Source organism: Eurosta solidaginis, chromosome 1 (genome assembly GCF_040869045.1).
Source record: "Eurosta solidaginis isolate ZX-2024a chromosome 1, ASM4086904v1, whole genome shotgun sequence".
NCBI classification, from domain to species: domain Eukaryota; kingdom Metazoa; phylum Arthropoda; class Insecta; order Diptera; family Tephritidae; genus Eurosta; species Eurosta solidaginis.
Window position 1 is genome coordinate 184757525 of NC_090319.1, and position 26230 is coordinate 184783754.

Below are 26230 nucleotides of genomic sequence, written 5' to 3' on the forward strand. Positions count from 1 at the left end.
CAGCTCTGTAAAGTTTGTAACCATTTACTTTCACCAAACTGTTACTATGGCGTGAGGTAAACCACGTCTCAGAAACACAAAGAACGTCGATTGCCGAATCTTCAAAAAGGTATCTAAATTCGTCAATCTTTTTAAATAAACTTTGAGCATTTATATGAATTATATTAAGCCCGCTTGCTTGCTTGCCAAGGACACGCAACATAGTATAAGTAGAGTCTTTGGAACTCATAACATTAGAAGAGGACATAGTCATTAAAAGGACTTAAAAAAAGAAACATTAAATTTGCACTGCTATGTAACTCAAACAACATGTAGTATATACTTAACGAATACAATATGGGGGTAAAGTATGAACAAAAAGAAGAAATGAATACGGCTAGATAGAAAATATATAAAAAAAATATAAATTTTATATGTAAATTACAATTTAACAATTTGAAAATTTGAAAACAGCAAACATGACTTACGAAACTAATTGAATGAAAATTTGTACATTTTTGAGGATTTAAAATTTAAATAACAAATTTAAAATGACAATTCGTAAAAAAGGACAAACTGAAAGATATGGTTGCTGCTAGCCTGCCGTGGAACCGGAAATGACCAACCCGAATATGGTCGGTTGCAGAAGCAGGCCCCCGACCGATGATGTAAGGGTACCGCTTACCATGATCCTTGCGTAAACGTCAGCGCCTAAGACGAGGCGGATTGGCGATGAATAGTAAAATTGCGGATCCGCTAACCGCATAAATTGGAATGGCGTAGCAAGTTTCGGATCGAGATGAGTCCGTGGACTGAGACGGGTGTAACCCTCTACTACCATAGCCAACGTGCATATACGCTCAGTCACGCCGTGCTTACCTCGCAATATTAGGCATCGGGTTTTGATATGTTCCTTACTTGCACGCTCTAGTTGTATCCCGTGCTAGCCCAGCATCTATGATGGTATTTGGCGTGCACGGGTCCAATAGTGCTCGCACTAGATGGAGTCGACCTTCGGATTCAATCTTTACGATATCTGTAGGTGCTACCGGCTCGAGGGTTATCAAAATTGGCGCGAGGCTAATCTCCCTGCTCGAAATCCTTTCGGTCTGGCGCGTTGGAGGTTGAGCGACTTGCTTTCGTTGCTGGGCGGAGCTTCTTTTCGTGCATACGGAGGGCTGGTGTTAGTGGCTCTGTGATGACTGCGACGTTTGGACGGTCGGAAAGTATTTGATGCCGAGCCGCCCTGTCGCCAATTTTTCTGCGGAGCAGGACTAGATACTGAGCTTCCCAAACGGTGATGGACTGGTGTACGACAGTCTCTACCTGTAAGGCTTCGTGGTAGAAATGATCCGAACATGTATTCCATCGAATGCCGAGAGCTTTAACGCTGCTTGCGTCCTCGAAGTCTAAGAAGTCTTGGCTAAGCAGATAAGCTGCAGGAATATCGCTCAAGACTTGCCTACAGTTGGCGGCCCACTTTCTAAGAGGAAAGCTTGCTGAATATAAGGCGGCAGAAATTTCATCACGCGCTTGGATTGTGGATTCCAAGTCGTACGCACCTGCAAGTACGTCGTCGACGTACATATGTCGCGTTAAAATAGTGGCGGCGACTGGATGTGAATCTTGAACGTCGTCTGCCAATTGAAGCAATGTTCTTATTGCTAGGTATGGAGCAGAGTTTACCCCGAAAGTTACCGTATTCAATTGAAATTGACGCATGGGTTCGTCTGTAGACTCACGGAAGAGAATTCGTTGAAATTTCCTCTGCTGAGGATGGACAAATATTTGGCGATACATCTTCTCGATGTCGCTACTAAAAACGAATTTGAACAGCCTCCATCTAAGAGTTAAGATCGTGAGATCGCTTTGTATAATGGGACCTGGAAGCAGAGCATCGTTTAAACTCACGCCGTTATCTGATGGACACGAAGCGTTAAACACCACACTCACCTTCGTAGAAGTGCTTTCTGGCTTACTCCACGCATGATGGGGTAAGTAGTAGAATTCGGACGGATTTTCGGACAGGCTTGGTCGGATTTCAGACATATGACCTAACTGATCATATTCTTTAAGGACTCTTGTATACTCCTCTCGTAAAGAGGGGTTTTTGGCTAGCCTACCTTCACAACGAAAATATTGCGAGAACGCAGTTTTACGTGAACACCCCAAAGAAATATCTGCTGGAAAATTCTTTCGAAATGGTAGGGAGACAGTATATCTTCCGGTATCCGTTCGCATTGTAGTGGCCTTGAAAATCTCCTCCAGTGTTCCTCATCGGCCGTACGGATCGCATTCCTTGGGATATCTTCCAATTCCCAAAATGCTGCCAGTTGTTGATCCAGAGAGATTTCACTGTAGAAAGAGACACAGGATGACGCCTCTTTCTTGGGGTTGGTCCCTCCCATAAGTATCCATATGAATACCGCTTCCTGGGCGAGAAGATTACTCGTAAAGTCTTTCCTAATCCCCTCCAACATAATTTGCGGATAGACGTCACCTCCAAGCACAAGATCAACTTGTTCATTCGCAAAGAATCTGCCGTCTGCTAGTTTTATTCCCGGGAAGTTTTGTTGGATGACAGGGTCAACATCGACGGTTGGCAGACTGCTTGTCAATTGAGGTAACACTAAAGCCGTAGTGCTGATGGATACCGTTGTATCAAGGGGTGAGCCTATATGGATAGGGCAGGCTACGGTGGAATGAGCGGACACCGTATTGTTGATACCTGACACTGTAGCGTTCACTTTTTTTTACTGAAAGCCCAATACGTCGGCGAAGCCGTTCCATAATAAATGAACACTCGGAGCCGGAGTCTATTAAGGCTCTGGCCGAGTATACAGTATCATTATATCGCAGGTGGATTTGAGCTGTTCCCAGTAGGATAACTTTATGTGAGTTCGAAAAACACGATTGGACTTGGCTCGGAGAGTCACTGGTGGTCTGAGTGTGACTTTGGAAGTAGTTCCGATACCACTCGGCGTTGAACTCGAAGAGCCCGGTTTTGACGAGCAAGTTGCCTGGACTGGGTTCAAATGCAGGAGAGTATGATGTCGTGCATGGCAAGTTGAACAGTTGTAGGCGCTGTTGCATTTCGCCACACCATGTCCGGAAGACAAACAGTTCAGACACAAATTGTTCCTTCTCACATGCTTACTGCGATCAGACGGAGTCATCTTTGGGAAGCGTGAGCGGGATCGAACGTGGTGAGTGTCACGACTGCAGAGTTTGCATTTCGCATTTGATACGCTTGCCTGAAAAGTGTTAAATTTTTTGCTGTTCCCCTCGTTATGTGCTTTGAAGGGTTGAGATTTGGTCGGCTGTGAGCTTCGCAAGTCAAAAACAGTTTCCAAAGTCTGAAACTGACTTGTTAGAAACTTTTCCATATCTCTCCATTTTGGGATTTCGGTTTTATCTTGAACCGATTGCTCCCACAAGGAAGACGTAGCTTCCGGAAGTTTCGTGGAGCAGAGGTACGTAATGATCGCATCACAATTTGATATGTCAACTTTATGAATCTGGAGTGCCGAAATGCAATTATTTATTCCCCGTTGAAGTTGTTTGATTGCACTTCCAGATTCAGTTCTTACGGGGGGAAGTTAAATAGGATCTTCAATTGGCTATTAACTAGAATTCGTTTATTCTCATAACGATCGGTCAGGTTTTTCCACGCGGTTTCGAAACCTTCATTTGTAAGGGGATATTTGCTTACTATTTCTCTTGCTTCGCCCTCAGTTTTTTTTATTAAATGGCATAATTTTTCTATTGAGGCGAGCCCCTGATTCTTTATGTAAATGGCCGTGAATAAGTCACGGAATGTTGGCCATGACAAATAATCTCCATTAAAAACTTCGGTATCACAAGGCGGAAGCCTAATATTGCGTTCCGTAACCGAATCGTCGCTTGATTTTTCAGAGGCTTTATCTTTTTGCTTTGTAGCTAGGTCACTTATCAACTCTATGCACTTCATATAAGTCGTGTACGCTAACTTATACTTTTTCTTCGCTGCACTAGCATCTTTGGAAGATGTTGCAGCATCTGACCCCTGAAACTCACTATAGCTGCGTTTTATTTTGCCCCACAGCTCTTTAGAATCCTCCCTTTGGGTTTCGATGACTGATTGATTGGGGTTTTCGAATTCACGAAAGTCCTCCTCTAGGTCTATCAAAGACTCAACCAATTGATTGAAACTTGCCATTTTTTTTAAGTTTGTTGGATGAAAAAAAATTTGCTTTGGATTTTTAAAAACTTGGACGAAATCCGAAAAATGCACGTAGTGCTGAAGTCCTTTTATGCTCAAAATTTACTAAAAATGGCGTAAAACTTAAGTAGCCTACAGGTATCGTAAACTTTTTGCTGCTAAAAATTTCAAACTTGTTAACGAAATACACTGTGGTGCTCGAAACTCCCTTTTTCTTTTTGTAAATGGGGTGAATTTGAAAGAACCTATGAATTTCAGTAAGAACACCACCAAAGTCCCGAAATAACTCATTAAAATCTAGAAATTTTAGTATAATGCAACTAAATAAGTGAGGAGAAAAATGAAAAAAACTCGAAATTTAGATACAAAAATATTTATTTATTATTTCAAAAATTGTCACAAATTATTTGAAAAATAATTGCACACTTTATTTAAAATAAATGCCGGTAAAAATGTATATTTAAACTTCCTTTTTGAGGTTTCGGGATTTGCAGTACTAATTTCGGGATTTGCACTACTATATCGAAGTTGCTCACCACCCACCACTATAATGCGTGTAGATACGCGAATTCGCCTTGATTGGTTTTCTTCTTTTATTTCGTTGCACTTGTTTTTAATAATGCGATCGCAAATCGCTATTATTATTACTTTTGTAAATTAAAACGATTATAATTATTGAAATAAACGCGGCGCGAGTGACTTTGTATTCACACACATTATGTGATAATTAATTATTTAAATTGAATTTATGTGCTGTGTTGTGATTATATTAAAGGAAAAAAAACAGTGTCCAATGGGCAATTTTGGCCGTATATTTGTGCCACCGATGTACAAAAATAATAGCAATTTGAAGCCGGACGGTAAAAATGCATGGAAATTCCCAATTTGGACACTTGTTCACGTATTTAAAAGGATTAATTTCGAAAAAAAATTTTTAAAGAACTCACTGCACAATAATTAATTTATCACTTTTTGTTTTGTTTATGTCCGTGCGGACGGACAATACAAAGATGGAGCGAGCCGAAGAGTTTTCCAAGTATTGGAAAAGCAAGAATAAAAGTGCAAAATTACACGCGCACAATCGAAAAAATTATTATTATAATTAACATTTTTTTTTTTGTTAAACTCCGCGAAAATCACTTTTAATATGGTTATTTTAGTTTTCTTATTGAATTTGAATTTTGCACAGAAAAACTCACCCGTATATGATTATTCTCTTTGTTTTTTTTTTTGGTGAATGTGGCAGTAGGACGAATATGTGTGTACTTTGTGTATTCGGCACCTGTTGGCTTTAGTGTTCCTTCTTTGATATCAAAGCTCTTGTAGGAAATATTGCTTGTTCGTAGAACGGCTACGAAGGACCATGAACACAATTGGCACCCAAATGTAAGTCGCTCGACCAATTGTGTTTTGCGTGAAAGAAATAAAACACGATAATTGGTATTTACATAGGAATATGTATTACAATTATAATGAATGTTTTATTTCGTCTATTTGTATATAAGTATATGTAAATATCACAATATGGAAATTAGGAACTTACGTTTTTAATGTTGAGAAATCTCGAACGCAGGAACAGCTGGTGATTCGTTGACAGGCAAACTGGTTCAGAGCCGACGGCAACTTCGAAATCGCCACCGAACCCCAATTTTCTCACTTAACTAAAGAAAATGCTGGATCAAGAGGACGACTGGAAGTTAGCCGTTGCTTGCTGACAAACGAAAAAAATAGCTAAGTCGAGGGCGGCTACCCGGTAGGAATTTAATTAGGCCACTGGCCTAAACACCTAGCAAAGGGAAACATAGTCCAGGAACTAATAAAGAAAGAGAACGAGCAATGGCCACGTAATAGTGAGGAATCCCTTTAGGTGCTTCTCGACACTCATTTACCATCGAGAGACGGTTTAGAAGAGCCAGCAGACATCACTCACACTTCGATCACGGAGCTAGTAGTGCCGGGATTGGTGACCAATACCAAGATATAATGAGCAGTGAAAACGTTTTCTAAGTTTAAATCTCTGGCCCAGACGGTATATTCCCGGTCATGCTACAATTTTCAAGTATGGAGGTCGTGGAAAGACTTAAAATAATATTCGATGGGTGCATAAGGCTGAATCATGTACAGCACTCTTGGAGAACTGCTTGTGTCCCAAAGACTATAGACCCATTAGCTTAACATCATTTCTGCTCAAAACCTTTGATAGGCTGATAGATATGTACATAAAGTCCAACGTGGATGAAAAGCTGCTCTCCGCAACACAGCATGCGTACACCAAAGGCAAGTCGGTAGACACCGCATTGTATAGGGTGATAATAAGCATAGAGAAATCACTGGAATATAAGGAGTATGCTCTAGGAGTCTTCTTGGACGTTGCCGGGGCTTTCAATAATATTGCAAAATGGGCGATTATGGATGGTCTTAATTACATTAAAGTACGTACTGCCTTAATCAGATGGTTAAATTGCAGAAAGATTACATCAGAATGGGGATTGTACGAGGCCACGAAATCAGTGGACAGGGGCACGCCGCAGGGAGGGGTGCTATCACCTCTGCTGTGGACGCTGGTCATCAACCAACTGCGATTCGATGGGGGACCCGTAAATTTACGGCTTACGCAGATGACGTTGCAATTGTAATAAGTGGAAAGTGCCTTCCAACGATTAGTTCTTTGATGGATCAGGCGCTTCGGGATATTCATACGTGGGCATCTAATGTCGGGCTGAACGTCAATGCGGAGAAGACGGATATGGTTTTGTTTACAAAGAGGTACAAGGTCCCAAATTGGACCAGGCCTAAGTTAGGAGGGGTGACCTTACAGGAGAAACCTTGCAAAAAATATCTAGGAATCATCCCAGATAGTAAGCTGTCATGGAAGCTCAATGTGGAGGAGAGGCTCAAGAAGTGTCGTACTCTATGCATGTAAAAGAATGCTGGGGTGTTCATGGGGCTTATCGCCCTCTCTTTCTCATTTGGTTTTTACAGCGATTGTAAGCCCTATTATATACTATGGAGTTCTTGTTTGGTGGAAAGCCACAAAAAAACAACATACCTCAAAAAATTAGAGGGGGTAGGCAGACTATCGATGCTTAGCATTACGGGAGCCCTGAAACAACCCCGACGGCTGCACTGTATGTCATTCAGCACATTCCACCTATAGACCTGGTAGCAAGGAACAAAGAATTAACAACCGCAACCAGGCTCGGTGCCTCGGGGCAGCTGGAGCGCCGACCATATGGCCATAGTAGTATAGCGTCATCAATCACAATACGAACAGACTACCTGATTCCCTATCTGCGTGTTAGAGTGTAAGCAGTCTCTGGAGAGAATCGGGACAGGGAGAAGCATACATCTATATTGGGTCCCAGGGAATATGGGAATAGACGGGAATGAAAAAGCGCACGAACTAATTAAAAAGGGCGCATCTCTTGAAGCTTGCTCCGAAGACGTCCCAATTAGACTGGGCGAGATTAAGCGAAGGCGAGAGGTGCCAATGATCGACCAACCGGGAAAGGCGTGTGTTCAAGCGCGGGGCTGTAAAGTGTCGGAAATTATTTGTAGGTATTACGACCTTAGACTAACAAAGTTGCTTCTATCATTAAAAAGAGAGGACTGTAGACTTATGACTGGTATTCTGACTGGAAATTGAGTTCTGGCGTCACATGTCTTTAAATTAGGCTTGGTTAGTGATAGCAGATGTAGGAAGTGCGGGTTGAAGGAGTAAACGATCGAGGAAAGGTCGGTCTGTAATCTTATGTTTTCCCATCAAGGATTGTATAAACACGTTTTGCGTATTTTTATTTTTTTTTGGCGTTACAAGTTTGGCAATTATGAACAAAAATTTGAAACTATACCAGGCCAGTAATATTTCTGACTTAGACAGGAAAGCTCCTTGTGGATACCACCATGACGAGGCGACGGTGAGCTGCGAGACGACACTTCCGGCCCAGGTCGCAATTCCGACGGAACCCAAAGCTTCCACGCCAGGCCCGCTAGAAGATCCCTGTGGAATTGTGTCCCTTTATAAACATAGCCGTCCGATAAACATAACTCTGGGAGTTTGTCCTTGTTCTCGGTCACTGTCTTTATCAATTCCGCATACCCAACTTCCCAAAAAGATCTTCTTGATTCATTAGCCATTTATGGTTGGCCTGATCAGTTATGATGGTGAACGGGGCTCCTTCCACATAAGATCGGAATCTCTTCACACTCGTGATCGCGGCGTAGCGTTCTAGTTCTGTAATGCTATTTAGTTTTGCTGAGACGTAGGCATTGGGTCTTTCGTTCTAGTCATCGTCCAGTTGAAACAAAAGCACTCAGTCGATGCGTCGCATGGAATATAAAATCTTCGGTTTAAATCCGGGTATGTAAACACCGGCGCGGTCATCATGCTTTGTTTTAAGATGTCAAATGATTTAATTACTTCGCCAGTCATCACAAATTTCTTTACTTTATCTGTCTCGAGGCAGTCTTGCAGCGGAGCTGCAATTGTCGCATAGTCATGTATGAAAAGTGGGTACCAGCCCAATATACCGAGGAACACAGCTACCACTTTATTGGCATCCGTTCTAATACAACAATCCCCGACTACGTATCCTAAATATGGGAACTCTTTAAAACTGAACTTTCTCTTCTCTACATTTATTGTTAGCCTAGGCTTGCTAAGACACCGAGCGACCCTTTCCAAACAACACGTATGAGAAAGGAAATCCTCTGAACAAACTAACAATTCGTCAAGATAAACAAAAACACACTCACGTAAAGTGGCGGGAATGGTATTGTCCATCGGACAACGCATTCGTTTCGACGCATTGCATAAGCCGAAAGGCATGACAGAAAATTGGTATAGGGGTCGGCCAGGGACAGTGAATGCAGTCTTTTCACGCGACCTCTCTAGGGGAATCTGCCAAAAAGCGTCCTTTAGATCAAGCAGAAATATATCTCTTATTTTGCAGTCGGCTCAAAATTTCATCGAAATGGTGTAAGGGATACGCATCTTTAATTATCCTTTCGTTGACCTTTCGTACGTCCCGGCAAAGGCGTCTCGATGACTCTCATGCTAAGCATTCTGCGTATATGAGTTTCAGAATCGCAGGGGAAATGGGGTAGTGCCGTTGCTTCACTAACAGATTCTCGTCGAAAACTGCTATGGCGTGTTCGTCTTTGTCCGTCCGGCCCAACCCAAGTACTTCGAAGAACATTGTGTTTTCTTCCGAAGTTAAAACATGTTACACGGCGTAGAAAAACAGACTTGTTGGTGGAGGTGGAGCACGCTACGATATATACCTAGTATAGGGGAAATCGAATTTTGAGAAGTGAATTGCACACGTGTCCCGTAAAAAAAATTTATTTTTATACACAATTTTTTTTCCGAATAAACGTTTCAAAACCAAATGTATTTGTTTTTGTTTATTTTATTTTTTTTTTTAATATTAATAGCTTCGCTGAAGTTTCACCTGACTTGACTGGCGTCCCGTACAAACATTCATTTTGGCGACTTTTCACACGTATACAAATATATCAAGACCAGGTTGGTATTCTTTTTTACACATGTATCATACAATCCTTTGATCTATAGAGTTGAAAATGGCCTATTACCTGAATATTTAGAATATTTAATTAGAAGAAACTCTGATATACATCAGTACCTAACTTAGCAGGCAAATCAGTTTCACTTGGAGCCTGTACGTACAACTAAGGGCTTAAAATCAGTATTTAATAATGGATTAGCAATGTATAATGCCGTCCCAGATGAAATAAAAAATGTAAGAACAGTTGGATTGTTTAGGGAAAAGATAGGTCTCTGGTTAGATGCTAATGTAATGGCTGTTGATTAATGCGATATGAAATAATCTATCTATAGATATTGTTACGAATATTAGTAAAACTAAGGGGGATGCTATCGTCTCTAAGCCGATGCTAAGCAGTGACGTGAATTCACATCCATAGATCAATCATTATGTATCCACATAAACGAAACAATAATTGCGTCTACACATATGTACCATGTACGTATACGAGCAGCGGAGAGTCAATACACAAACACATGCATATATCTGAGATACTCCTGAAAGTATGCAATGAGAAAAACTATAAAATCATGCAATTGTAGTTACAGCTGAGAAGTTTGAGAGCTGCTGGAATAGTAGATTCTGGAAGCGCCTAGAAGATGCGAACGTTGAAATCCGAGAGTATAAAAGACGGCAATTGTAGAGGCGCTGGAATTCAGTTTGATTTGAGATTTCGATTAAGACGCTATCTAGCGAGCAATAGCAGTATTATTTTGGATAGAGGAGTTTCACTTGAGCTATCAATCAGTTTGGTTCTTAAGCAAGCTATTCGTTGCAAAGTTGCAATTAAATCGCTTAACAGTTTCAGTGAGTAATCCAAAGGTAAAGACACCATCCTTTGACGGTTCTGTTCCTTTACAGGTCTTTAAGCTACAATTTGAGCAGACCGCAACAGTGAACAACTGGAATGCTGAAGATAAAGCTGCAGCACTCTTCGTAGCATTGAAAGGACCAGCTGCCGAAATCTTACAGACAATTCCAGAGTACGAACGGAACAGCTATGAAGCATTGATGGCCGCTGTCGAGAGACGTTATGGAAGCGAGCATAGAAAACAGATATTCCAAATTGAGTTGCAAAACCGTCACTAAAGAGCGAATGAGACTTTGCAGGAGTTTGCCTCGGATGTTGAAAGGTTGGCACATTTGGCAAATGCAGACGCACCCGTGGAGTATACCGAGAGGGTAAAAATCCAGAGTTTTATAAATGGCATACGGGACGTAGAAACGAAGCGACGACATGTGCAAACCCAAAATATACATTCAAAGAAACGGTATCCCATGCACTGACACAAGAAACAGCGCCACTTTTGAGTAAGCCAGCGTACAAAGCTCATCGCGTGGAAGTGGAAAGACCAGACTGGGTAGACGCAATTTTGGAAGCATCGAAGGGTACGCAGCAGAAGAATAATGATGCAGTCAAATGCTTCAAGTGTGGAAAGCCAGGGCATATTGCGCGTTATTGCAACACCAACACTAACAGTTCCAATAATGTGGGTGGTCGTAAACGCAGAGAATAAGGAGATGATCAAATCTCCAAGACCACTCAATCGTTAAACTAAATCGAGTCAGCCGCAAGGGGCGGCAGCTGGCTCCCGCAATTGAATGCCCCATAATCTCTATCTCGCAGATTGGAAGAAGATCGAGCAATCTTATTGTTGGAGGATATGTGGACGGAAAGGAATATTTACTGACTGTATATACCGGTGCATCCCATTCCATCATTCGATCAGATTTAGTCAACAAAAAGATAGGACCATTGCTTGGAGCAAGATTACGTACAGCCACGGGAGAGGACACCCAGGTAATTGGAGAAGTAGAATGTGAAGTAGCAATTGGGAACGTCACGGTACTTCACAACTTTATAGTGGCAGGTATTGTTGATGAAATCATAATTGGAGTGGACTTCTTAATCAACCAAGGCATCAAGATCGATATGCAAAGCAAGACGATGCGATATAAAAACATGGATGTTCCACTTAATTTCGGCTACGAGAGAGGTTACAGCAGTAAACGAGTGCTGGTGGAAGAGAGTCAGCAAATACCACCAAAATCAGAAGCAGTCATCTGGGCAAAGGTTGATGGAGATTGTGGGATAAACAAATTGTGGGTTGTCGAGGCAGCAAATAAATCAGCACTGAACATACTTCTAGGAAAAACCCTGGCTATGACAAAACAAGATGGACGTATTCCGGTAAGAGTACTCAATGAGTTCAAGTCACCATTCAATTTGACCAAAGGAGCTATTTTGGGAAGATGCCAAGAGGCCGAAGTAGTTATTAACTGTGAACAGCTCCAGGAACACGTTTCATCGAGTAATACTGATTTTTCAAATGATATCACGGCATGGACGCATGGGCTAGAGGAAGCCTATCAGAGTAAGGCAAAACAACTGCTCATAAAATACGCGAACATATTTGACCAGGATGGTTCCAAAACAGGCCGCACCAATGTTGTGAAACATCAAATTGACACTGGAGATGCGGGGCCGATCCGTCAAGCTCCACGTAGTGTTCCACTGGCGAAGCGGGAAGTTGTGAGTCAAATCATACAAGAAATGAGTGACAGCGGCGTCATCGAACCATCAGCTAGTTCATGGAGCCCACCGGTAGTACTTGTAAAGAAGAGGGATGGAAAAATGAGGTTTTGCGTGGACTACCAAAAGTTGAATGACGTTACGAAAAAGGATAGCTACCCGTTGCCAAGAACTGACGACACTCTGGACTCGCTATCTGGTACGAAATGGTTTTCCACACTGGACTTGAAAAGCGGCTACTGGCAAGTTGAGGTGAAGGAGGAAGATAAAGAGAAAACAGCCTTCAGTGTCGGTGATGGTCTTTGGCAATTTTCAGTGATGCCTTTTGGACTTTGTAATGCACCAGCTACTTTTGAGAGACTCATGGACCAGGTACTGAAAGGACTACATTGGAAAACATGCTTGGTGTACCTGGACGACATCATCGTATTGGGCAAGAGTTTTGATGAACATCTTAAAAACTTGGAGGAAGTTTTTCAGAGAATAGCTGGCGCTGGTCTTAAGTTAAGTCCGAAAAAGTGTACGCTGTTTAAAAAGGAATTAAATAATTTGGGCAACAAGGTAACGACAGAAGGTGTCTGTACAGCGAATGAAAAGATAGAGGCAGTAAAGGATTGGCCAAGACCACAGAAACTGCATGAATTGAGAAGTTTCCTTGTGCTGTGCTCATATTACCGCCGATTTGTACCAAATTTTTCCAGCGTAGCCCATAGCCTCCATGAGCTTACAAGAAAAAACAAAGCTTTTGAATGGAAGAACGAGCAAGAAGTGGCTTTCCAAACATTGAAGGAGCGTTTGTGCACTGCCCCAATAGCATATCCGGTTCCAGGAGCAACATTTATTCTAGATACAGATGCGAGTGGATATGCTATAGGAGGCGTTTTATCAAAACTGGTCGATGGACAAGAGAAGGTAGTTGCATATTACAGCCGTTCGATTGGAAAACCAGAGAGGAACTACTGTGTTACGCGGAGAGAGCTGTTGGCATTGGTAGAGTGCATCAAACATTTTCACAAATACCTCTACGGCCAGCGAATCCGTGTCAGGATAGATCCCGCAGCGTTGAAATGGCTCCTGCAGTTCCGTAATCCGGAAGGACAATTGGCACGGTGGATCGAGCGACTACAAAGCTATGACTTTTCCATTGAGCATCGAAAAGTTAGTACCCATGGAAATGCCGATGCAATGTAACCAAGACCATGTAGTTTGGAATGCAAGCACTGTTCAAAAGCCGAGGCTAAAGAAGACATTAAAAATGTCCGGCTAATGACTATAACATGTAAGAATGAATGGGACAAGGAACAACTAAGAAAGTGTCAGCTAGAAGATACAGATCTGTCACATGTTATGCAAGGGCTCGAACGAAACGAAAGACCAAGCAGAGAGGAGATGTCAGCAGAGAGTCCCATTGCGAAGTCATATTGGGCACAGTGGAAGAGTTTAGAATTGATATCCGCTTGCCTTCATCGAGTATGGGAGAGTGAGGATGGTCAATGCAAGAAGAGACTGATAGTTGTTCCCAGAAAGAGGATTCCTGACGTGCTCAGCGAGCTGCACAATGGTCCAAGTCGAGGTCAATTTGGAATCACGAAGACACTCGAGAAAATTAAGCACAGATTCTATTGGGTTGGTTGCCGTCAGTCGGTCACCGAGTGGATTGCCAACTGCGAGGAATGCAACAGAACGAAAGGGTTCAAAACCCGAAGTCATGGCCAGATGAAGCAGTATATTTCAGGTGCACCATTTGAAAGGATCGCCATGGATGTGGCAGGTCCATTTCCTACTAGCAACCGCGGAAACAAATACGTACTGGTGGTTATGGATTATTTCAGTAACTGGTCAGAGGTATACCCAATACCAAACCAAGAAGCAGAAACAGTAGCAGAAGTGGTTAAAAACGAATGGGTTGCAAGGTATGGTGTACCAATGGAGTTATATTCTGACCAAGGCAGGAATTTTGAATCAGCTGTGTTTCAAGAAATGTGCAAGAAGTTGGGCATTCGAAAAACACGGACAACTGCATTGCATCCTCAGTCCCATAGTATGGTGGAACGTTTCAATAGAACATTGGAGGAGCATTTAAGGAAAGTAGTAGACAAGTACCATAAGGACTGGGATACACACATATCATTATTCTTGATGGCCTACCGATCGGCAGTACATGACACAACGGACCAAACTCCCGCAAAGGTAATTTTTGGCAATGACCTTCGACTGCCAGCTGATTTGAAGTATGGGATAGATGCCGATGCGGAGAGGAATGTCAAGAAATCCACTGGTGTCTTGGAAGAAGAGCTGAGAGAGATACACGATCTGGTAAGGCAACGAGCAAAGATTTTGAGTGACAAGATGAAAGCGAGGTACGATAAAGCAATTAATTCGGAAGGGTTTCAGGAAGGAGATTTGGTGCTGCTATACAACCCACAACGAAATAAAAGGTTTGTCCCCGAAATTGCAGTGTAACTGGGAACGCCCATACAAAGTTGTAAAACGGATCAACGATGTAGTGTACCGCATACAAACCACTACCAAACCACAAACCAAAATGAAAGTGGTTCATTTGGAGAGGTTAGCAGCCTTTAGATCGAGAAATTTGTCTGATCGAGATGATCAGACTTAGGTGGAGGACAGTGTTACGAATATTAGCAAAACTAAGGGGTGATGCTATCGTCTCTAAGCCGATGCTAAGCAGTGACGTGAATTCACATCCATAGATCAGTCATTATGTATCCACATAAACGAAACAATAATTGCGTCTACACATATGTATCATGTACGTATACGAGCAGCGGAGAGTCAATACACAAACACATTCATATATCTGAGATACTCCTGAAAGTATGCAATGAGAAAAACTATAAAATCATGCAATTGTAGTTACAGCTGAGAAGTTTGAGAGCTGCTGGACTAGTAGATTCTGGAAGCGCCTAGAAGATGCGAACGTTGAAATCCGAGAGTATAAAAGGCGGCAATTGTAGAGGCGCTGGAATTCAGTTTGATTTGAGATTTCGATTAAGACGATATCTAGCGAGCAAGAGCAGTATTATTTTGAATAGTAAAGTTTAATTTGAGCTATCAATCAGTTTGGTTATTAAGCAAGCTATTCGTTGCAAAGTTTGAGTGTTATTGTGAAGTACGTTAATAAAGGCCATTTTGCGTTATTAAATATTGGAGTTATTTATTCAACTGTTTAGTGATTCGAACTCAGCAGAAGATTGCAAATAAGGGGAATTGGAAGTAAATTCGTTACAATATAAAAAGAAGTGTACATTTTGATTGTCACTCCATAACTCGAGAACGGATAGAAAGATTGCCACGAAATTTTTAGGATAACTTAATAGGAACCCGGAGTGTATTTGTGAAAAGTTTTTTTTTCGGGAAGTAGACCAGGGACTGCAAAAAAACTTTTGATGATGATCCCGGAAAAATTGACGGACGAATAGCCGATGAATGGATGAGCAATGCTAACTTAAATTTTTTTCGGTTGACTTATGGACTGGCATGCGTCATATGGTTTTCAAAGAGTTATTAATGATTATACAAGAGTAGACATAAAAAGAAATTCATACATTCTATTTGAAAAATCTTATTTCTAAAATTTTGATGTTACTTTGCCCGTGGTGTGACCCCAGGGCATACGGTGTGGTAGGCGGAGCACGCCAATATCACACCACGGCGACCTCTCAACTATTAAGTGGCAAAAAACACAAGAAATGTAAATGATATGTTTGAAATTATTCAATCAACGTTTAAGCATATCTATGAAAACTATTTAATTTAGTGCAAAAAAGCGTAGAAAACATAACGATTGGATGACAAGCGACCTTAAAGCCTTAAGTATGTTTGAAAAGAGATAAGCTATATAGGAAATGGAAATCAAATCCTAATAACAGAATATAAATAAAATAGAAATTGCGCCAGCCAAATCGTCCATTGAACGAGAAATAAATATTACCGCGATAACTTCGTAGCCTGTAGGATTGATATTATGAAAACGTGGCAGTTCATAAATGAAATAGTTTGTCGCAAGAGTATAGTTGGGATGAACTCATTGTTAGAAACTTCTCAAGCGAAGATTTGAAAAGCGTTTGCGATAGCTTGAAGCTAACATTCGAAAAAAGTGTTAAGTGCACAATAAACAGTTGTGATATAAATACCATAACCAGGATTGAAAGCAAAATATAGATCTCGGTTTTTTTGAAGAAATAGGTGAAGAAAAAATAGTCTCAATCATACATAAGCTCGAACACAAAGAGGGCCTTGAATTGACAAAATAAAAACAAAGGTCATTAAACTAATACTTTAATAGTAACTTCAGTAATAACCAAGCTTATTCTTACCTTAAGTCAAAGCGCTGTCCCTAAGCTTTTAAAAATATCGGTAATAAGACCCATTTACAAAGCAGGATCTAAACTTGATCATAAAAATTATAGGCCTGTTGTAATCTTGCCACTAAATGAAAAAATCATGGAAGAAGTTATAGTTCGTAGATTAACAAATTTCATGCAAAAATTCAAAATAATTGATAACAAGTAAGGAAGGCTAAGTTCGGGTGTAACCGAACATTACATACTCAGTTGAGAGCTGTGGAGACAAAGTAAGGGAAAATCACCATGTTGTAAAAAGAACCTAGGGTAACCCTGGAATGTGTTTGTATGACATGTGTATCAAATGGAAGGTATTAATGAGTATTTTAGGAGGAAGTGGGCCATAGTTCTATAGATGGACGCCATTTAGGGATATCGCCATAAAGGTGGACCAGGCCTGACTCTAGAATTTGTTTGTACGATATGGGTATCAAATGAAATGTGTTAATGATAATTTTAAAAGGGAGTGGGCCTAAGTTCTATAGGCGGACGCCATATCGCCAAAAAGGTGGACCAAGGGTGACTCTAGAATTTATTTTGTACGATATGGGTATCAAATGAAAGGTGGTAAAGACTATTTTAAAAGGGAATGGTCCTTAGTTCTATAGATGGACGCCGTTTCGAGATATCGCCATAAAGATGGACCAGGGGTGACTCTAGAATTTGTTTGTACGATGTGGGTATCAAACTAAAGGTGTTAATAAGTGTTTTAAAAGGGAATGGGCCTTAGTTCTATAGGTGGACGCCTTTTCGGAATATCGTTATAAAAGTGGACCAGGGGTGACTCTAGAATGCGTTTGTACAATATGGGTATCAAGTGAAAGGTGTTAATGAGTATTTTAAAAGGGCGTGGGTCTTAGTTCTATAGGTGGATGCCTTTTCGAGATATCGCCATAAAGGTGGACCAGGAGTGACTCTAGAATTTGTTTGTACGATATGGGTATCAAATGAAAGGTGTTAATGAGTATTTTAAAATTGCGTAGGCCTTAGTTCTATCGAGATATCGCCATAAACGTGGACCAGGGGTGACTCTAGAATTTGTTTGTACGATATGGGTATCAAATGAAAGGTGTTAATGAGTATCTTAAAAGGACGTGGGCCTAAGTTCTATAGGTGGACGCCTTTTCGAAATATCGCCATAAAGGTGGTCCAGGGGCGACTCTAGAATTTGTTTGTACGATATGGGTATCAGATGAAAAGTGTTAATGAGTATTTTAAAAAGAGTGGGCCTTAGTTCTATAGGTGGGCGCCTTTTCGGAATATCGTTATAAAAGTGGACCAGGGTTGACTCTAGAATTTGTTTGTACGATATGGGTATCAAATGAAAGGTGTTAATGAGTATTTTAAAAAGGAGTGGGCCTTAGTTCTATGTGTGTACGCCTTTACGAGATATCGCCATAAACGTGGACCAGGGGTGACTCTAGAATTTGTTTGTACGATATGGGTATCAAATGAAAGGTGTTAATGAGTATCTTAAAAAGGCGTGGACCTTAGTTCTATAGGTGGACGCCTTTTCGAAATATCGCCATAAAGGTGGACCAGGGGAGACTCTAGAATTTGTTTGTACGATATGGGTATCAAATGAAAGGTGTTAATGAGTATTTTAAAAGGGCGTGGACCTTAGTTCTATAGGTGGACGCCTTTTCGAAATATCGCCATAAAGGTGGGCCAGGGGTGACTCTAGAATTTTTTCGTACGATATGGGTTCAAATGAAAGGTGTTAATGAGTATTTTAAAAAGGAGTGGGCCTTAGCTCTATATGTGGACGCCTTTTCGAGATATCGCCATAAACGTGGACCAGGGGTGACTCTATAATGCGTTTGTACGATATGGGTATCAAATTAAAGGTATTAATGAGGGTTTTAAAAGGGAGTGGCCCTTAGTTGTATATGTGAAGGCGTTTTCGAGATATCTACCAAAATGTGGACCAGTGTGATCCAGAACATCATCTGTCGGGTACCGCTAATTTATTTATATATGTAATACCACGTACAGTATTCCTTCCAAGATTCCAAGGGCTTTTGATTTCGCCCTGCAAAACTTTTTCATTTTATTCTTCTTAATATGGTAGGTGTCACACCCATTTTACCAAGTTTTTTCTAAAGTTATATTTTGCGTCAATAGACCAATACAATTACCATCTTTCGTTCATTTTTTCGTATTTGGTATATACTTATGGCATTTTTTTCATTTTTCGTAATTTGCGATATCGAAAAAGTGGGCGTGGTCATGTCGGATTTCGGCCATTTTTTACACCAATACAAAGTGAGCTCAGATAAGTACGTGAACTGAGTTTAGTAAAGATATATCGATTTTTGCTCAAGTTATCGTGTTAAAGGCCGAGCGGAAGGACAGACGGTCGACTGTGTATAAAAACTGGGCGTGGCTTCAACCGATTTCGCCCTTTTTCACAGAAACCAGTATCGTCCTAGGAGCTAAGCGTCTACCAAATTTCACAATGATTGGTTAATTTTTGTTCGACTTATGGCATTAAAAGCATCCTAGACAAATTAAATGAAAAAGGGCGGAGCCACACCCATTTTGAAATTTTCTTTTATTTTTGTATTTTGTTGCACTATATCATTACTGGAGTTGAATTTTGGCATAATTTACTTATATGCTGTAAAGATATTAACTTTTCTTTTAAAATTTGAATTAACAATTTTTTTTTTTTTAAAGTGGGCGTGGTCATTCTCCGATTTTGCTAATTTTTATTAAGCAGACATAAAGTAATAAGAGTAACGTTCCTGCCAAACTTCATCATGATATCTTCCACGACTGCCAAATTACAGCTTGCAAAACTTCTAAATTACCTTCATTTAAAAGTGGGCGGTGCCACGCCCATTGTCCAAACTTTTACTAGTTTTCTATTCTGCGTCATAAGCTCAACTCATCTACCAAGTTTCATCGCTTAATGCGTATTTGGTAATGAATTATCGGACTTTTTCGATTTTTCGAAATTTTCGATATCGAAAAAGTGGGCGTGGTTATTGTCCGATATCGTTCATTTTAAATAGCGATCTGAGATGAGTGCCCAGGAACCTACATACCAAATTTCATCAAGATACCTCAAAATTTACTCAAGTTATCGTGTTAACGGAGAGACGGACGGACGGACGGACGGACGGACATGGCTCAATCGAATTTTTTTTCGATACTGATGATTTTGATATATGGAAGTCTATATCTATCTCGATTCCTTTATTCCTGTACAACCAACCGTTATGCAATCAAAGTTAATATACTCTGTGAGCTCTGCTCAACTGAGTATAAAAACCAATACGGCTTCCAAAAAGGTAAAAATATTAATCAGCTACTACCCAATATGCACAGGTACAACTTTTTTCCTACCTTTGAGAAATATGTAGTTCTCAAATGGAAATCCAGCTTTTACAACAATTGGAGATCAAGTCGTTTTTCCAAATTTTGTTTTCAAATTGAGTGCTCTTGGAGGCCAATTTGAGGTATTACGTTCCAATATGCACAGGTACAACTTTTTTCCAACCTTTGAGAAATATGTAGTTCTCAAATGGAAATCCAACTTTTACAACAATTGGAGATCAAGTCGTTTTTCCATAGTTTGTTTTCAAATTGAGTGCTCTGGGAGATCAATTTGAGGTATTACGTATTACTTAAAATTTTTTCAGATGGTAACGCGTTTATTCATTTATGTGTGTGGCAATGCTGTCCAATCATCTGTCAAAAGATTGGGTAGCAGTGATAGCAGTGAAACTGAAAAAGTGAATTAATTGATATATTGCGGCGAAGTATCCAATTTTAATATTGTAAGTATTTAATTAAATAAATATACATATGTGCAACTATTAAAATGCATAGAAGGAAGAAAATTAGAAGTGAGGTAAGGCAGGTGGTGGTTTTGCTGTCGGAGCCCTCGCCAACAATTGAAAGTTTGCCAATGGAGCCTGCACGAAAAAAAATATCTCAGCTTTGGTGCAAAGAATTTTTAAAATTTTGTAAGAATCTAATTAATGAATTACAATTACTTAAAATTTTTAAATACTTTTAATTAATTTTTAAATATGTAAAATGAATTACTATTTATTTTAGTTTATGTTTATTCTATTAAACTGAAACCAAATTTATATACAACGCTGTTATTTTTATTCAATTGGGTTGGGAAATTTAATTCTAGAAGAGTTTTCTTTTTCACTTGAATCCAATTGGAGATCGATGTTGGAGTTCAAATTTATATCAAATAATTTCTCAAGTGGAAAACTGAAATTATTTACGTATAAAAAATGTGCCTTTTTGTTTGAGAATGGGTTGGTTCTACAATGGAGGTACAATGGATAATAAACATTGGAATTTGGAAAACGAGTTGGATTTCCATTTGACCTCAAACCAATTTCCAACAAAAATGTTTATTGGGTAGGACGTTTTTCGAATCACACAATCCAAAATTAAGGAAAAACCTACAATTGTCTTGCACTATTCGTAAACTTTGGTAAATCATTTGATACTTTTTCGCATTCCAAATTATTAGATGCACTTGGGGTCGCCAGAACCTCACATGCTAAATATGTGTATACAACAATTTCAGTTAATTTCTCAGACATAACACTAGTACTCCACTATTTTAACTGCTTGCATACCGAGTTAACGCCTCGCCCCTGCACCGAGATACTGCAAACCACTTGAAGTGGAATATGCACATATCCTACCTCAGAGAAAGTTTAGGTCCGCATCTTTTTTTGTAAAACACTTAAGCTATTGCAGATACTTAGAAGTTCTGAAACAAGATTACATAGCCTTATCAGAATCGGACCTAGAGCAAAGTATCACAGCATGCGGCGCTTCCACGTGTTGCAATAATCTGCAAAGCAGACAAAACCGCCTCCTCAAAATTCTTAGCAAAAAGAAAAATGTATGCGACTCATACCATACTCTCAATAAAGAAATAGGTCTGCTCGACATTAAATCCATATATGTACAGGCTGACAATATTGAATGAATTTTATGATGATAGCAGCCTAAGGATACCAATTGACATCTCTATGGTCCCCGTAAATGTAAGGAAAATATACTGCGGATCCCAAAATTCCTCAACAACTATACCAAAAGCATGATACAAATATTACAAGGTAATTAGAGTGTGATATGCAAAGGGAGTAGACGTGCGTGTGTTGGCTGGCCATATATTACGACTTTTTATGTGTCTAACATGCCAACCTAATACAAACGTACACACTGCGTTTTTTTAGCGCACACAAACAACCGGCGCTTTTTGCTCTAACTTAAATAAGCATGCGTTGCGACAATGTAAAGAATGTGTGCAAACGTCAAATATAAATGTCACGCAGAACAAAAATTGGAAATCGAGTTAGGTTTTCACGCAGCAAATTCAATTTGGGTTGCTCTCATACAAGTTGTATGTGCATGAGAAATTTTTGACAGAAAATGACTTGCGTGTGTTTTTATTAGGTTGGCTTGTAAACCAGGGCTTTTCATTTCATAGCACAATTGGGCCCTCTCAATTCACACGATATGACTCGCTCTGTCGTCGTTAATTGAGTTAGTCGCCGCTTGGCACTTGGCGTAGCAACATCGGTAATGGTATGAGGTGGGTTTTGTCTAAGGCTGGGGTAACGCTCAGTCAATCCAGAGTCGAGTAAAGGTCCCACAAACCCCTACTGAAAAAATACACAATATTTATGTGTTACGAACACACGCACACACGGCTGGAGATATTATACGGGCAGCAGCTTTCCGTCGCAAGATGGCGAGGGGGCGGAGCGGTGGCTAACGGTCGTTGGAATAGAGGAGGTTAGGTAGAACGGTCGGGTAACGGACGGACTGGTACTGCGGTACGGAAGCAGCGGCTTAACGGCGGTAGGATAGCAAGCGGCCAGTGGCTGGTGTATCAGCGGCGGGACGGATGGCGATAGGACGGCGAACGGCCAGTGGTTGATGTGGCAGCGGCGGCACCAGAAAGGCGGGATGGGCACGATGGTAGTATGGCGGACTGCCAACGGTCGGCGTAGCACCCGCGGAATGGAAGGCATCCGCCCCGCTCGTCCTTACCTGGGTGAAGGGTGACCCGCGCCATGACAGGCTAGCCGGAGTGGCAATTTTGTCTTTAAAAAGACAACCACTCCCGCTGCCTAACCTGCGAGGACTGAATTGCAAATATGCAAATTCGATGTTTATATGGGTGGTGCCGCAAACTGGTTGAGAAGTCAACACACCATTATTGTGATTTTCGTTGGTTTGCTGTCAGTGGTTGTTGACAATGCTATAAAAGAATAAGTACAAGTGGTTGTTGGCTATGCTATAGAAAAATAAGTACAGTGAATAAGGAAATACAGGGGGTTACGTTATTGTAACGCTACGTTGCAGACCCCCTCCCACTTCGGTTGACGGAAAGCTGCGGTGGGGAAAGATGGATCTCCAGGCATGGCCTAGGTCTTATGCCGGTGTGCATGTGGGCGAAGCACTTTATTAATTTTTTTTTTTCTCAAAAATATTTAGTCATTCCACTTATATCTAACAGAGTGTATGTTTCTAATTCATTTGTATAACGTAAGAATAATTACATTTCATTGTTCTTAAAACTAACAGGGTATATTTCATACAATTCATTATAATACATAATATTCTTCTTCTTCGTTTCCATCTTCCTCGGATTGTGATTTCATCATGGCTATCAGGTATTTGGTAAAATGTGACCCGAAAAAAATTGGTCCCCTTTGTGTTTTTGCTTGGTTGGTTGGCCACTGGTATTGCTCCCTCCGTGTGCACCCGCTCTAAAAATTGTTTTATTTCGCCGAAGTTTATGCCTGCTGCAGTTGCTTTTTTACCCTTACTTTTCTGACCATGTTTATTGCAAATGCTATTTGTGGAATCTCCTAATCCCATGTGCGGTGGTCGCTTAGAAACGGTGCTAACGCTTTTCCGCCGAACTACTTCCCATTGTCGGATAGGAAGGTATGAGCCGGGTTTTGTCTAAGGCTGGGGCAACGCTCAGTCAATCCAGAGTCGATTAAAGGTCCAGCAAAGCCCTACTGAATACACGATATTTATGTGTTACGACCACATGCACACACGGCTGGAGATATTAGGCGGGCAGCAGCTTTCCGTCGCAAGATGGCGAGGGGGTGGAGCGGCGGTTAACTGTCGCTGGAGTAGAGGAGGTTCGGTAGGCCGGTTGAATGGTTGGATAACGGACGGACTGTTACGGTGGTACGGAAACAGCGGCTTAACGGCGGTAAGATGGCAGACGGCCAACGGTCGTCGTGGCAGCGGCGGGAAGGATTCAGCAGCTTAACGGCCGTAGGATGGCAGACGGCCAACGGTCTTCGTAGCAGCGGCGGAACGGATGCAGCAGCTTAACGGCGGTAGGATGGCAGACGGCCAATGGTCGTTGTAGCGGCGGCGTGACGGATGCAGCGGCTTAACGGCGGTAGGATGGCGGACGGCCAGTGGTTGGTGTGGCAGCGGCGGCACCAGCAAGGCGGGAGGGGCACGGTGGTAGTATGGCGGACGGACAACGGTCGGCGTAGCACCGGCGGGATGGAAGCAGCGGCGGCACCAGAGGGGCGACGATGCGACGGCAGCGGCGTTGGGCTACGGAGCGCGTAACAGGGCCGAGGAGAGGGGGGAAGTAGGCTGCCGATGGTGTTTACCTGGACAGCGGCGGCTCGGTTGACGTATCGGCGGGATGGGATTGATCTGTAGCCTTCGGCAGGATTGGTAGTCCGCGGGGTCGGTCACCTGGGGAAGAGACTGCGAGGACCAGTTAGTGCTGGTTTCACCGCTGGACACCCCCGCCTCCCTAATTGCACACTAGTAGAAGGTGCGTAAGGGGGCGGAGTTGTACCAGCCGGGGCACCGTGGGTCGACCCTTGGGTGGAGGGGAGGTGCCCCTTAACGGCACAGCGGTAGCCCCTGTGCGCACGCATCGGCTCACGGCTGAAACCAGAGCTATGGAGAGGGGTCGTGCGGTCGTTCGGGCAGCGGGTCCTTACCGGACCAGGGCGACGGAGGGAAAAGTAGCCCGAAGACACCACTCTCGTCGTCCTGGTGCAGCAAGGGGTGACTCGCGCCACGGCCGCACCCTCTCCTCCCTAGCTAACTAGTGAAGGGGGGGAGGGGTATTTGGTCATTGAGGCAGCGGGCCGCTCAAGCACCAAGGTGGGTGACGGAGGGAAAGGTAGTCCGAAGACACCATTCGCGTCGTCCAGCTCTGGTGGAGGGTGACCCGCGCCATGACAGCGCCCCTTCCACTCAGCTAGCTAGCCGAAGTGGTTATTTGGTCTTTAAATAGGCAACCACTCCCGCTGGCGAGGACTGAATTGCAAAAATGCAAATTCGATGTTTATATGGGTGGTGCCGCAAACTGGTTGAGAATTCAACACACAATTATTGTGATATTCATTGGTTTGCTATCAGTGGTTGTTGACTATGCTATAAAAGAATAAGTACAAGTGGTTGTTGGCTATGCTCTAGAAAAATAACAACAGGGAGGTTCCGGTTTAAGTGAATAAGGAAATACAGGGGGTTACGTTATTGTAACGCTACGTTACAAAGGTTTTCGGAAAACCAAGTCGGTATATGATATATGTAGCGCTTTGAGCACGCTTGCCGTTTTTGCTTGGCGCGCCGGGATTAACTCCACCCACTTGTAGAATTTGTAGATCATAGCGAGGAGGTAACTTCTTCTTTGCTTGGAACGTGGTAGTGGTGGCACGAAGTCTGTAGTTACTATTTCCCATGGCCGCGGATATTGTGCGGTTGCCAGTAGTCTCACCGGGCTCTTCTCTGTCGCTTTTTATTGTGTAAAATATGTCTGGTTCTGTGTTTTGTAAAGGGCGGCGGGAGACCGCATTGCATATCGCGTTCGGCGCTCTTTTTCGGTATTCTCTTTGTATTTTTATATAGCCGGGTAACGGGGTTAGAAGCGTTGCTTCAGTGGTCGGTTAAGCTTGCGGATGGTCGAATGTTCGGCTGCGGTGATTGGGCTAACGGTTTTGCTCAATCGCTTCTGGTAGGGCGCTGAAAAAGTTTCCTGCTCCGAATTTTTGCCATTGTTCGGGTGTTCCCAGCTGGTCATTGCCCTTTCCTGTAAAAAGTTCATTCCTAAGATCATCCGTTGTGCCAGGTTCGGGATAACGGACATCATTGTGTTGGTCGTTCGTCCTTGGTACGTAATCCTTACTGCGTAGGAATTCGAACTATAGACACACGTCTGGTCTTCCAAGTGGACGCTTCGCCTGTTAAGACGTGGTTTGATGTTGCTTCTCCCCAGGTGATTTCTTATTGACTTATCGACGTATGAAAGGGGGGCGCTGGTGTCCACTAGCGCGCGCACGGTCATGCCCTCGATGGTTATCGGTATATATAAACGGTCATCTACTTGCATTTCGGCAGCGGGATCGCAGGCTGGTGGTTCAATAGGCTTCTGTAGCCGCACAAATAATGCTTTGCGGCTTCCTCTCACATAACTTGACGGCATCCTGGATGTGTTGTTGTCGGTGGATTGGTTGGTCGAAGGGCATAGGCAGTCCCTGGAGATGATGTTGTGTTGTCCATACCTGGAGCAGAACATTCTCCAGCGGCCCCTGTA